General features: G+C 40.8%; 1 protein-coding gene across 1 annotated transcript in view; it reads right to left on the bottom strand.

The window, feature by feature from the left end:
* DNM3 (dynamin 3) overlaps positions 1 to 12,005 on the bottom strand; it is a 533,769-nt gene that overhangs the window by 5,271 nt on the left and 516,493 nt on the right. The window lies entirely within an intron of this gene.

Genomic DNA, 12,005 nt, shown 5'->3' with positions numbered 1-12,005 from the left:
AATGTGTTATGTTATGCCTGCCCCAGGCCCTTATTAGGTCTATTAGGCCTCAGAGAATGATGGTCTTTGAATGTTTATTTCCCCTTATATAATATTCTTCCTCTTTTTTTCTTACTGTCAGAATATTATCACTTCTCATTGCCTTCAGCAGTAGCTTTCTCCAATTTGTTCTACATTTTACTTCTAATTTGCAGGGCACTAGAAAACCAGAGAATCTGGATTTTAGAGTCCTCTACGGTAAGTGTAAGCAGGCTCAGGAGGAGGGCTGCTCGCTTTCTGGTTGGTCATATTTCTGAGAGCTGAGATGGCCGAATACACAAACTCCAGATAATGAAATATTACTGTACATGAGAATCTCAACACCACCAAGTAATGCTCTTTATGTCCTGAACCCCTACATTTATTTCCTAAAAGTATTAGGAACTTTGTGTGTGTACCTGATTTCATATGTAGTTTCTTGGGGAGTAATTTTTATAACCAACAAAATTCAAAAATTCTACAAATCGTAAACTTTCTTTTTGATAAAACTCTCCCTTTGACTATTTCAGAATGGTCCCTTTTGGAAGTATAGTCATGTCATGGAATTTTTTTCTGTATTGGAAACAGTAACAGGATTAAATCAAATGTCCTTCTCAGGTATGAAGAAGTGAAGATAGAAAAATTAAGGAAAACAGTTATGAAATGTTAAAAAATCACAAAGCTATAAAAAGGAAAAATCAATGAGAAAGAGGTCTTGTTGATTAATGGTACAAATCCTGGCCACTTAGGCACAAACTCACAGACACTAGCAGAGTTCCTTTGGCCCCTGCCGCTGAAAAATGTCCAAGAGGCTTTAGAGGAAAGGTTTCCTTGGGGAGGTGCATTCCAATTTAACCTCTTATGCTAGGCTCGTTATTAGGTGGGCACTCAAAGTCTTAAAGTCTAACTAGACATAATTTAGAGGCGCAGTGACCAAACTAAACCATCAGTACTAGTTGTTTAATATGAGTAAACAAATAAGTCCTCCTTTTGCAGAAAGGCCACTGACTACTATGGCCATCCGAAATGTTTTAGCTAGTCTCTGCTGCGAAAAATCCTCTCTTCATTCCTCTTTACTTGTGACCATGCAAAAGCACTGCCTTTCCACTAGCATACTGCTCATTTTCGTTTAAAATGGCCATATTTGGGGCACCTGGGTGGCTCAGTCCGTTAAGCGTCTACCTTCAGCTCCGAAAGGATCCTGGGGTCCTGGGATCGAGGCCCACATCGGGCTCCCTGCTCAGCGGAGAGCCTGCTTCTCCCTCTCCCTCTGCCCTTCCCCCCTGCTTGTGCTCTCTCTTTCTCTCTCTAAAATAAATAAAATCTTTAAAAAATTAATAAAATAAAATGGCCATATTTATTTAGCTTATGTCCTGAATCTTGAAGCTGCATCTTCTTCTCCTTTGTTGTGACGTTTCTAGAGGCCAGAGGTCACACCCACTTAACTTGTCTCATGCTGCCCTTAGCGTGATGTTACATGCAATTAGGTTCTCAGTGCTGTTTTGTTCATCTGCTAGATAAGTGCTATCCATCCTTCAAGACTCATGTCTTCCCTTCCCCCTATCTTCATACAGCTGCTTCAAAAGCATCTCAACATACTTCTATTACAACCATCACACTGAATCCTAATTAGGTGTATATGTTTATCTCCACTGATGAGAAATGGGCTGTGTCTTACTCATCTTCCTATTCTTGCAGTGTGTGCTTATCATTCAGCCACTGAACAACTGAACACTGACAACTGAATAAATTAAAGTTATTCCTAGAAGTAAGAAGCAACTTATAAATGCTTATGATATTCACTGATCTTTACATTACATAAAGGTATTTGTTAGGAAATCATTGCTGTTGCAGAAAAAAAAAAAGCTACAGTGACATGTAAGATTTTGACCCTTGGAAATGTTACCTATAACATATTTGCTCAATTTTTTAATAGATGTTTGAAGTAAATATTAAATAACAGGCCCCCTATCCTCAGCGAGTTTGATAAATAGTCACATAACCCACAGAACTGTATTCTTAGCAACTAAGCAGTTATGGGTCGGTGGGGAGAAGCAGGCCAGAATTCGAACTCGAAGGAAGGAAACTCTACCAGAAGATTTAATATTGGGTTGGATTTTTTTTTTTTTTTTAAAGTGGATCTTAAACTACAAATTCAGTGAAAGGCAGGATACAACATGGCATGGTGGGTTGGAAACTGTTTCATGCATACATGATAGCTTAGACCAAGGATTGTAGCCACTAGAGAAAGGAATACAAACAAGTTCTCTGCTGATCCTTTTTTTCTTGGCTTAAATGTCATTCTTCAGTCCTTCCTGACCATCCTATAGTTTCCAACCACCCCGCCCCCAAACACTTCATGATATTTGTGTACTTCATAGCACTTAACCCTGTTTATGTATTTATTTACTAGATTATTGCCTATGTCCCCCAATAGATTCCTAAAGAGCAGAAACCACATATTCTGTATTTATTATATGTATTTAACATTTAGTATAATGTGATTAGAAGGCAGTGAATAAGTATTTATTAAATAATGGACAAATGAGTGGCTGAAAAGTGCCTAAACAGAGATGCTTGGCCAGGTTAGAATACAGGCCAGATCAAAGGGAATAGATCCAATGGGAGCAGGAATATATTTGAGGTATTTATCAGAGGCTATTATTGAGGCAGTGAGTTTACACAGAAAGAGTACTAGATCAAAAGTGAAAGATGTGAATGCCTCCAACTGCCAATTAGAACAGTCACTCACCATCTGAGGTTCTCAAAGACTCGGGTTCCCCATCACAAGCATTGGAGATTCAGACTAGATGATCTATAATACACCTTCTAGTTATGCATGGCATACATAATTTATTGAGCATCTACTATGTGGACTGCATTATGCTGCATGATTTTTAAAAACTCAGAATCTATTCAGAGTGGAAGATGAATGGGACAGACAAGTATGCAAGTGGTTTTTACTACTGTATCCCATTTTAACTGGAAAAAATGGCAAAATTTTGTAATTCAGACTCTAAGAATATATTCTAGGAAGCTTGAAAATACAATGTGGTCAAAGCAGGAGCAAATATGATTTTAACTGCAACATATTAAACTTGAAGACATATGAGAATGGTTATATAATGAGGTTATAAGAAACCAGAAACCAAGTGATGAGGATGGAAGGGAGGAGCTCAGTGGAGAGAATGGAGAGATTTAAATGTTCCGATGACACAGTTGCTTCTCATTAACCTCCTCCCCAGTTTTGGACCATGCTGATGGAACTAGAAAAGGACAATGGTAATGCGCAAGTGCAGAAAGAAAGCAAGGCAGGAGACTATGGGAATGCAACTTTCTACTCTGTGCTAGGACTTTTGTCTGTCTTGTTCACCACCATCTCTCAAAACTAGCATGATCCTGGGCTCACAGCATGCTTTTTTTTTGAGAGAGAGAGAGAGAAAGAGAGAAAGAGAAAGAGAGAGAGGGAAATTGGGAGCACACTAGCTGGGGGAGGGGTAGAGAGAGGGAGGGAAAGAATCTTTTTTTTTTTAAAGATTTTATTTATTTATTTATTTGACAGAGAGAGAGACAGGGAGAGAGGGAACACAAGAAGGGGGAGTGGGAGAGGGAGAAGCAGGCTTTCCACTGAGCAGGGAGCCCAATGCGGGGCTCGATCCCAGGGCCCTGGGATCATGACCTGAGCCGAAGGCAGATGCTTAACTGATTGAGCGACCCAGGCGCCCTGAGGGAGGGAGACAATCTTAAGCAGACTCCCGGCTGAGCGTGGAGCCCGATGAGGGGCTGGATCTCATGACCTGAGCCAAAATCAAGAGTTGGATGCTCAACCTACTGACCCATGCAGGTGTCCCTCATGGCATGCTTTTTATTTTATTTTATTTTTTATTTTTTTAAAGATTTTATTTATTTATTTGACAGAGAGAGACATAGCAAGAGAGGGAACACAAGCAGGGGGAGTAGGAGAGGGAGAAGCAGGCTTCCCTGCGGAGCAGGGAGCCCGATGTGGGGCTCGATCCCAGGACCCTGGGATCACGACCTGAGCCAAAGGCAGAAGCTTAATGACTGAGCCACCCAGGCGCCCTGGCATGCTTTTTAAATAAAGAATTGGGAGAGCGGTGCCTGGGTGGCTCAGTCGGTTAAGCCTCCAACTCTTGATTTCCTGCTCAGCGGGGAGTCTGTTTTGTTTCTCTCCCTCTGCCTCTCCCCCTGCTCAAGCATGTGAGCACTCTGTCTCTCTAAAATAAATAAAGAAATCTTAAAATAAAGAAATCGGGAGAATCTATCCATTAGGAGCTCTTTAAAAGTGTCCCTTAGCAGGGGCGGCTGGGTGACTCAGTCAGTTAAGTGAATGATTCTTGATTTTGGCCCAGGTCATGATATCAAGCCCCACGTTGGTGCCATGCTGGGCATGGAGTCTGCTTAAGATTCTCTCTGTCCCTCTCCCTCTGCTCCCCCCCCACTTGCTCTCGCACGCTCTCTCTCTAAAATAAATAAATAAATAGGCACCACACACCTGCATGGTGAATGAATGACAGAAAGAATGAAAGACAAAATTGCTATCATTGTCCTCTCAAAATAATTATGACATCTTTAAAATATGCCCAGTTTCAGGTTAAAGTAACCCATATATGTACTCAGTAATTAAAAATCCTGAACGATCCCCCTTCCCCACCCTTCTGGAAAAAATAAGCATCATTTCATTTCTAAAACAATAAAACTCTACTAGAAAGCAATTCAGGAAGAGCATTAAGTTGTTCAGTGTGATTTTCTTAATAAGCAATGCTGTTTGCCAACTTCAACACCAGAAATACATTTAAGGTTTACTGTTAGAGTTCATTTCATTGGTCTAGTTCCTAACCATTCAAAGAGTTTCCAAAGACATTCACCTCATGAGACAGTTTGTTTTGGGCAAAGTTATTTGTTTTGTACCAAATTTTCCTCAGTTGCTTTGTTTAGTGATGGGCTTCATTAAGGAACCCATTACATTGAAATGGAGCATCTTGCATCACTTAGTGTTTATTGAAACACTATGCTGTGTGTGGGCGGTTTATGGTTATGATAGAAGAGCCATGTTTCTGCTTCCAAATCAAAGGAGAGATGTAATACTTGTAGTTGCTTTCGTAGCTGCAGGGATGAGCATTTTACAGTCTTTTGGACAATGACAATTTTTTCAAGAAAGTCCAATGCTCACACAGGGTGGGTGGCATTGAAGGGGAGGAATGGGCTTTGCTGATAAGAGAGAGGAATGCATTATTTGTCTTACTGTCTCTTTCGATTGTCTTCGAAGAACAGAAGAACTAAAATTTCATCTGCTCTGCTTTGGGTTAGTTGGTTCTGAGTGTTCACGGTGTGAGGCCAATCTTAGGAGTTGAGAATATATATATATATATTTATGAGAGAGAGAGAATATATAGAGAATTCTTTGGGGTCAATTGCTTGCGGGGTGCATCAGCATGTGGGGAGGTCGTGAAAACTGCCATTCCTCTGGTTTCTTGCTGCCAGGTAGCATAACACTGTTGAAATGGTTGCTCTTTCTGCCCCTGCCCTCACTTCTTGTCAGGAAGCGGGAATTATGAGACTGGTAAATGTGTGAGCCAGACTGGGTCTGTGTAGCACAGTCTCCTTCCTTTTCTCTGTTGACACCAAGATTTCGTGACTCCCAGTCCAGAATTCTTTCTATTGGACAGTTACATTCACACGTTCTGGGGCAACGGTTCCCAAATTGGACCATGCATCAGAATTCCCTGGTGGGCTTGTTAAAACTCAGATTGCCAGGCACCACACAGAGTTTCTAATAGGGTGAGACATTTCTAGCAAGTTCCCAGATGCTGCTGATGCTGCGGGTCCTGGGACCATGCTTTGAAAACCATTGTTCTAAGGCATAATAAGTGATTTTCATCTTGCTTTATTAGCAGTTCAATTCATTTGCCAGATATAGTGCAAGCAAAAAGAGAAAGTACTGGGAGAAAAATCTCAAGAAGAAGGAAGAAATGGTTGTAGAAATACTTTGATGCATTTGGGAATTAGACTTAAGTATGGGTCAGATCAGTTTTAGGTTTATTTCGTAAAGACCAAGATACTATACTACAGTAGTGTTCTTGTTAATCATCACCAGAAAAATAACTACTTGCTCAGGGAAGCTTGTATTTGCTCATGAAGATGGCAGTAAGTATAGAAAGGAAGCATCTATACACATGCATTCCAAGTACTCATCTTTGGAGAGGGTGTGACTGAAGTCCAACCTAATTAGCTAGGTGAACCCCTCCCCCCAGCAAAAAAGAAAAGAAAACCCTCAAAAAAGATAAAGTTGAACACATCTAGAGGAATGATATCTGCCTACCAGGGTAGTATTTGCATAAAAAAGGATATTCAATAGGCTTCTCTTATACCGCACGTTCTACTTAGTAAATATAATTGAGGCTTTAAAATACATCTGTCTCAAAAATTTAATTTACATATCATTATATATTACATGTAATTACATTTAGGATGATGGGAGAGTTATATATCCCAGGTTTCTAGAAGCCACAAGGATCTGATAGCCACTTGCCCAACTTGTTTATCTTATTGATGAAATAGGTAAAAAAAAAATTTTTTTTAAATGAAGGGTTTTGTGTACTGAACCACAAGAAGTAAGGCTACAGCTGGCAAATTTCTTAGAAAACAGAACAAACTAAAACAAAGAACAAAAAACTACAACAAAACAAAAAACTGCTTCTGAGTTTTCTAAAATCATAAAGAGCATCTGCGCAGTGGGCTGTGCTGGACACGTTTTTAAAGCAGCCCTGGGCGAGAATGATTCTGGTGGCATCACTAAGCTGGGCTGGGGGGTTGCCCAGCGAACGTCCCCCTCGGGAACTGTAATGCCTTGTTTCTCCACGATCCTCTTGAATTACTTAATCCTCGTCTCATTTTTCAAGTTCAAGGCATGTATGTATAGTTCATCATCTGAATGACATTATAAACTTCCTATGAACCCAGATTATTCCTCATCCTGCTTATAGTCTTCCACAGTGGAGGGGCAGTGGATGGGCAGTGTCCCCCCATCCGGTGGCTCAGTGTGCAAGAATGCAAATGCCTGAGGACAAATCAGGAGCACACCTCCAGGTGAAATGGAAGGGCAACTCACTCTGATCCAGGACTTTCTCTTGCAAATGTCCGCGCTATCAGATAATCAGACACAGCATTTTAAACAGGTTATGCTTGTGCTTTGCTTCTTATTTTGAGCATTTATTAATACGACAGATTTTACATATCTACAAGCTAAGAGGCTAAGTTTTAAAAAATGCTACAGCGGTCAGGATATTGTCCACATGGAAGATAATAGTTTGTAATTTATTATTAAAAATACTATAGGCTGCTCTCCAGCATATTTTTGGCCTTTTCAGCTTTAGTAACAAAATGAGCCAATACTGTCCAAGAACAGTTTACAGTAGATGTTGGAAAGAACATAGGACTTGGAGTCCACTTAAAAGGCTCTAAAGAATTCTCTAATATGATTCGTGCTACATTTAGAGCCAGCATTTCTTTCCCCTGTGAAAACGAACCCATGATTTTGTAACATATGTCACTGGGAAAGTATGAATCAATTGACAGAATCTGAAGTAAGAACATAAGGGGAAAAATAGTCCATAATTGTTATTCGATGATACGAACATCTAATATCCTGTATAAATTAGTCTCTGAGCAAAATGGTAATATAACCTCCTTTGCCACATTTTCTTTACATAATCTTAAATATCTGGCTTGGATTCATTCAGGGGGATGGTACAGATACACCCACTTCCGTGGCTGCGGCAAAAAGGCAGCCTGCAGGATGATTTGTCCATATTAACTCTGCTCGGTTTGTGATGTGTAAAAAAGAATTTTATAATAGCATTCAGCCAGGCAAGCTTCTCAGGAGACTAGAACAAGAGAGAAAGTGTTTGCGTTTAAATTGTTTCTTCAAGTACACTAAGTATTGGGCTAATTCCAAAATAAGTTTTGATTAAGCGCTGCGCATCAACTCATTTTGTATTCTTTCATTCCTTCAGTAAGCCCTGTTTATGTGCTATGTGCTAGATTGAGTCAGATGTACAGAGACGTGATCGCTGCCCAGGAGTTTCTCCTGGAGATGGGGAGAGAGACAAGTACACTGTGCCGACAGTGGGAGACGTGGTATTCAGCTTCAGGGGCCCCTGGAGTCTTAGCCTGGGACAGGAAGGGTTAGGAGGACTTGGTGGGTTAGAAGGACTTCCAGAAAACAAGGGAAGTTGAGGGGACTGGCAGTCCAGAAACAGGAACTAGTATGTGTGAAGGAAAGAAAGCTAGAAAAAGTACTGTCCGTTTGAGAAACCAAGTGTTGTCTGGTTCTTTATCACACATGTCAAAATTATGTGTTTTGCTCTGAGTCCTAATTCATAAAACAGATAACTTACAGGGTTTGGGGTTATACTAAAATAGGATTCCTAAAAAGCACTGCTTTTGAGATTTTTTAAAATGTGGTAGCCTCTGTACTGTATCACTGACAACAGATAAGCTGGGTGGGTGGAGGGAAAGACGAAAAGATACGCAAAGCGGCAGAAGGTAAGAGGAATACAGTGGTGAGAAAATTGTATAGAGAGAAAGAATGTGGCTTGAAAAGAGCTTTAAGTGCACATGGCTACTGAACGAAGTTAGGCAGTGTCCCTTCCGACGATTTTTTTCCCCATTTCTCTCCCTTTCTCTCTCTCTCTTTTCTCCCTTCCTCCCTCCCTGCTCTCTCTCCCTCTCTCTTTTGAGAAATCCCCAAAGAGATCTCCAAGAACTTACATGATGTAGAAACCTAGTCCCATTGATGTTGCTGGGGCACAACTATTTCTAACCCTCTTCATCTTCTTCTGTCCTCTTCTCCCTGCCCTTCCCCTCATTCCCACCCCAGGCACCAGGGGAAGGGGCTGGCCAACGCCGCCATTTGGGGGAAGGAGGAGAGGTTGGGAAGGAGGTGCTAAGAACCAGCTACTGGGAGAGGCAAACGTCCACTTCTGAGATGCACATTCCTCTGTCATCTCAAGTCAGTGAGAAGAGGAAAAAGAAGCAAGGACGGGGAGGAAAAAGGCAACACTTTGAATCTCTATACAGAACTGTAACATTCATTTCTGGTTTGGAAAGACAGAAAAGACTTTTCGTCCCTCTCTGATAGACAGCAGGAACCTTGCAAGCATGAGTGTCTGACGTGGGGCTTCACCTCATACAGGGCAAATATGGAACTAGAAATACTGACGGAAAAGTTAACTTTCCAATTCCTTTTATTTTAGTAACAACAACAACAACAACAAAAAACAGAGCACGAGGAATTTGAAGACGTAGAGAAGATTTATGTGGCACCAATGTTTCACATCACCTGATCGTGATACCTGGTGAATTCAAAGGCCCGTTTTTAAATGTACCACGTGACATTTTTCTGGTCACTTACTTCTATCCGTCCAAGTAGCAAAAATGGAGACAAAGAGTTACCGTTTACTAATTACAATCCCAGTGATTAAAAAAGAAAAAATCCAGCAGGAGGAGCTCTAACCTGCCTTAGAGCTCAAATTTTAAAAACAAAACCGTTGAAAGCAAACAGAGGCAAACAGAGAGGCGGTTGTGCCCTACAAGCTGCCATGTCAGTGAACAAACATGTGACTAAGTCCCATTAAACGCTCCGCACGCAGCCGGGGGATGATACTGGCAGGGGCTGAAGGGCCACCATCGTCCCCCTTGCATGAGTCTCCTTGTTCTGATGCAGCGAACCTGGGCTTGGATCTGTGGTGTCTGTCTGTTCCTACAAAAGAGGGAGCAAAAGGCCGATTTCTCGGCAAGTCTAGAAATCAGTCTTTTCCTCTCAAAGTGTCCTACTGTTTCTACACGAGACTCTGACACTCCCTCAAACACAGCATTTAAAAATGGAATTTTTATCAGTGGTGGACGGTACTAGAAACATTCCCAAATGTTCCATCGCCTTCACCCAGTGGCTTGATGGGCGCTTTTTTAAAATGAGGGAAATGCTGGGTTTGTAAAAATTGGTGCTAAAAGGGCAAGGAATCATATGTCCCCTGGGCCATGTAAAGAGTCTGCAGAAAGAATTACAGCTTTCTAACACACACACACACACACACACACATCAACTGGAACACAAGAATTTACTCAGGAAAACAGTGAGAAATATATGAATTTAACAGTTATAGGATTTGGGGGGTAAGCCTTTCCATTTTGGACAGTGTTGTGGGAGTGGGACGGACGAGTGGGCATACAGGATGGTCAGAATTACTTAACCTGAAGGAAACTTTCAACCAATCCCTTTTAATCTATTGCCAATAAGAAGTCAAACTTTTTGTTTTACACCTTAATGGTATGCCCACATTTTAAATTTTTATACAAGCTTCTACAGAAACTTTAACTAGACCAATTCAGACCAAAAATCACTAAATAAAGCTAGTCTAGACGGAAAAATCTATGAAAACCATATGTCTTTTAGGCATCTGTCTTACAAAAACGGCCATCATCCTGGAGAAATAGTTCACAAGATACACTTTTAGGAAAACTCTGCTGTAATGACCGTGGGGGCTGTGCTTGAGAAGGCGGCTTGCCTAGGACAAAGTCACGCCAAAATGCTGACCAGTGAAAGGCTCCCATCTCTGCATACGTCTCTCTGTAAACATCACTGAAAGGGCAGGCAAAGGCAGGGATAATTTATACTTCCATTATCTTAGAAGGGATCAAAAAATTTTTGTTCCTCCACACTCCTACAGAATGTTAGACCAAGGGATCTCAAAGCCACCCTGTTCTCACTCACAGAAGACTGTTTTGGATAAAGTTGAACGTGGATGAGGCCAAAGAACCAGAACATTTTCTTCTGATTATTCCCTCATCCTGCTGGCCTGCCAAACACAGCGAGAAGGCAGGTGTCCAACATAAGTAACTAAAGGAAGACCGTCCTGTATAATTGGATGGAGGGCCCATCTGAGAGACCAGGGGACTCAGGACTGGGGCCCAAAGCAAGAGTGCACTGAGAATGCAGCAAAGGGAAATGTTCTCAAACCTTGCTTTTCCGATTTAATATTGCTCTCTGAACTGGAAACACTGCTACCTTCATTATTCTGGCTATGTATTTTTACCTTTTTTACCTCTCAAAATGCACATTTAATGCCTGGTGATGGGTATTAAAGAGGGCACGTACTGCATGGAGCACTGGGTGTTATACGCAAACAATGAATCATGGAACACTACATCTAAAACTAACGATGTAATGTATGGTGATTAACATAACATAATAAAAAAATTTTATTCATATAAAATAATAGCACATCATTTACAAATAAAAAATGAAATACTCTTGATTATAAAGACAAAAAAAAAGAGGTAGCATGAAATCCACAGGAAAAAAAAATAGAAAAGTAAACTTTAATGGTCCAAAAATCACAACATTTTAACTGAAAGCTGAACAGTCTATGGAGATTATAGAAGTATTTGTAAGTTGTAAAGACTCCCTGTGACCCTCGAGAATATTTTCTTCTTGCTCAGCAGGGAAGGGGACTTTGGAAGAACACAGTAACACTGGCTATTGGCATGAATGCCCCATAGTGTTGTGCCGTCACCTAGAGGGCTGGGGATGCACAATGTATGTCGAATAGCTACCTATGGAGAAGAGGTCCTGGGGTGGAGGAGACGAGGATAGTATAAAAGAAGGAAATTTACAAGATGTAGTCAATCATACACCAAAGTTTTAAGCACGGGGAAAAACACCATTTCAACATGTTTATTCAAAGATACTGTGCTTTAAAACGAGTTTTCAATATACTTAGTTTTCAAGTAGTAAGATGGTGATGGGGTAATTTAGAGTGTTTGAAATATTAAAACAAATCGAGCAATCATATCAACATCCCTCACCACAGACTCCTAAATTGAACTATAGGGCATTTAAGTAAGTTAAAGTCTGATGACGAGTCACAGGGATTTCTGTGGCCCATTAATTTCAGTCCTGAATGCTT

Source organism: Leptonychotes weddellii, chromosome 6 (genome assembly GCF_054177405.1).
Source record: "Leptonychotes weddellii isolate Sample4059 chromosome 6, ASM5417740v2, whole genome shotgun sequence".
Classification (NCBI taxonomy): Eukaryota; Metazoa; Chordata; class Mammalia; order Carnivora; family Phocidae; genus Leptonychotes; species Leptonychotes weddellii.
The sequence above is the reverse complement of the archived record's forward strand: the minus strand, read 5'-3'. Positions and strand labels throughout refer to the sequence as shown.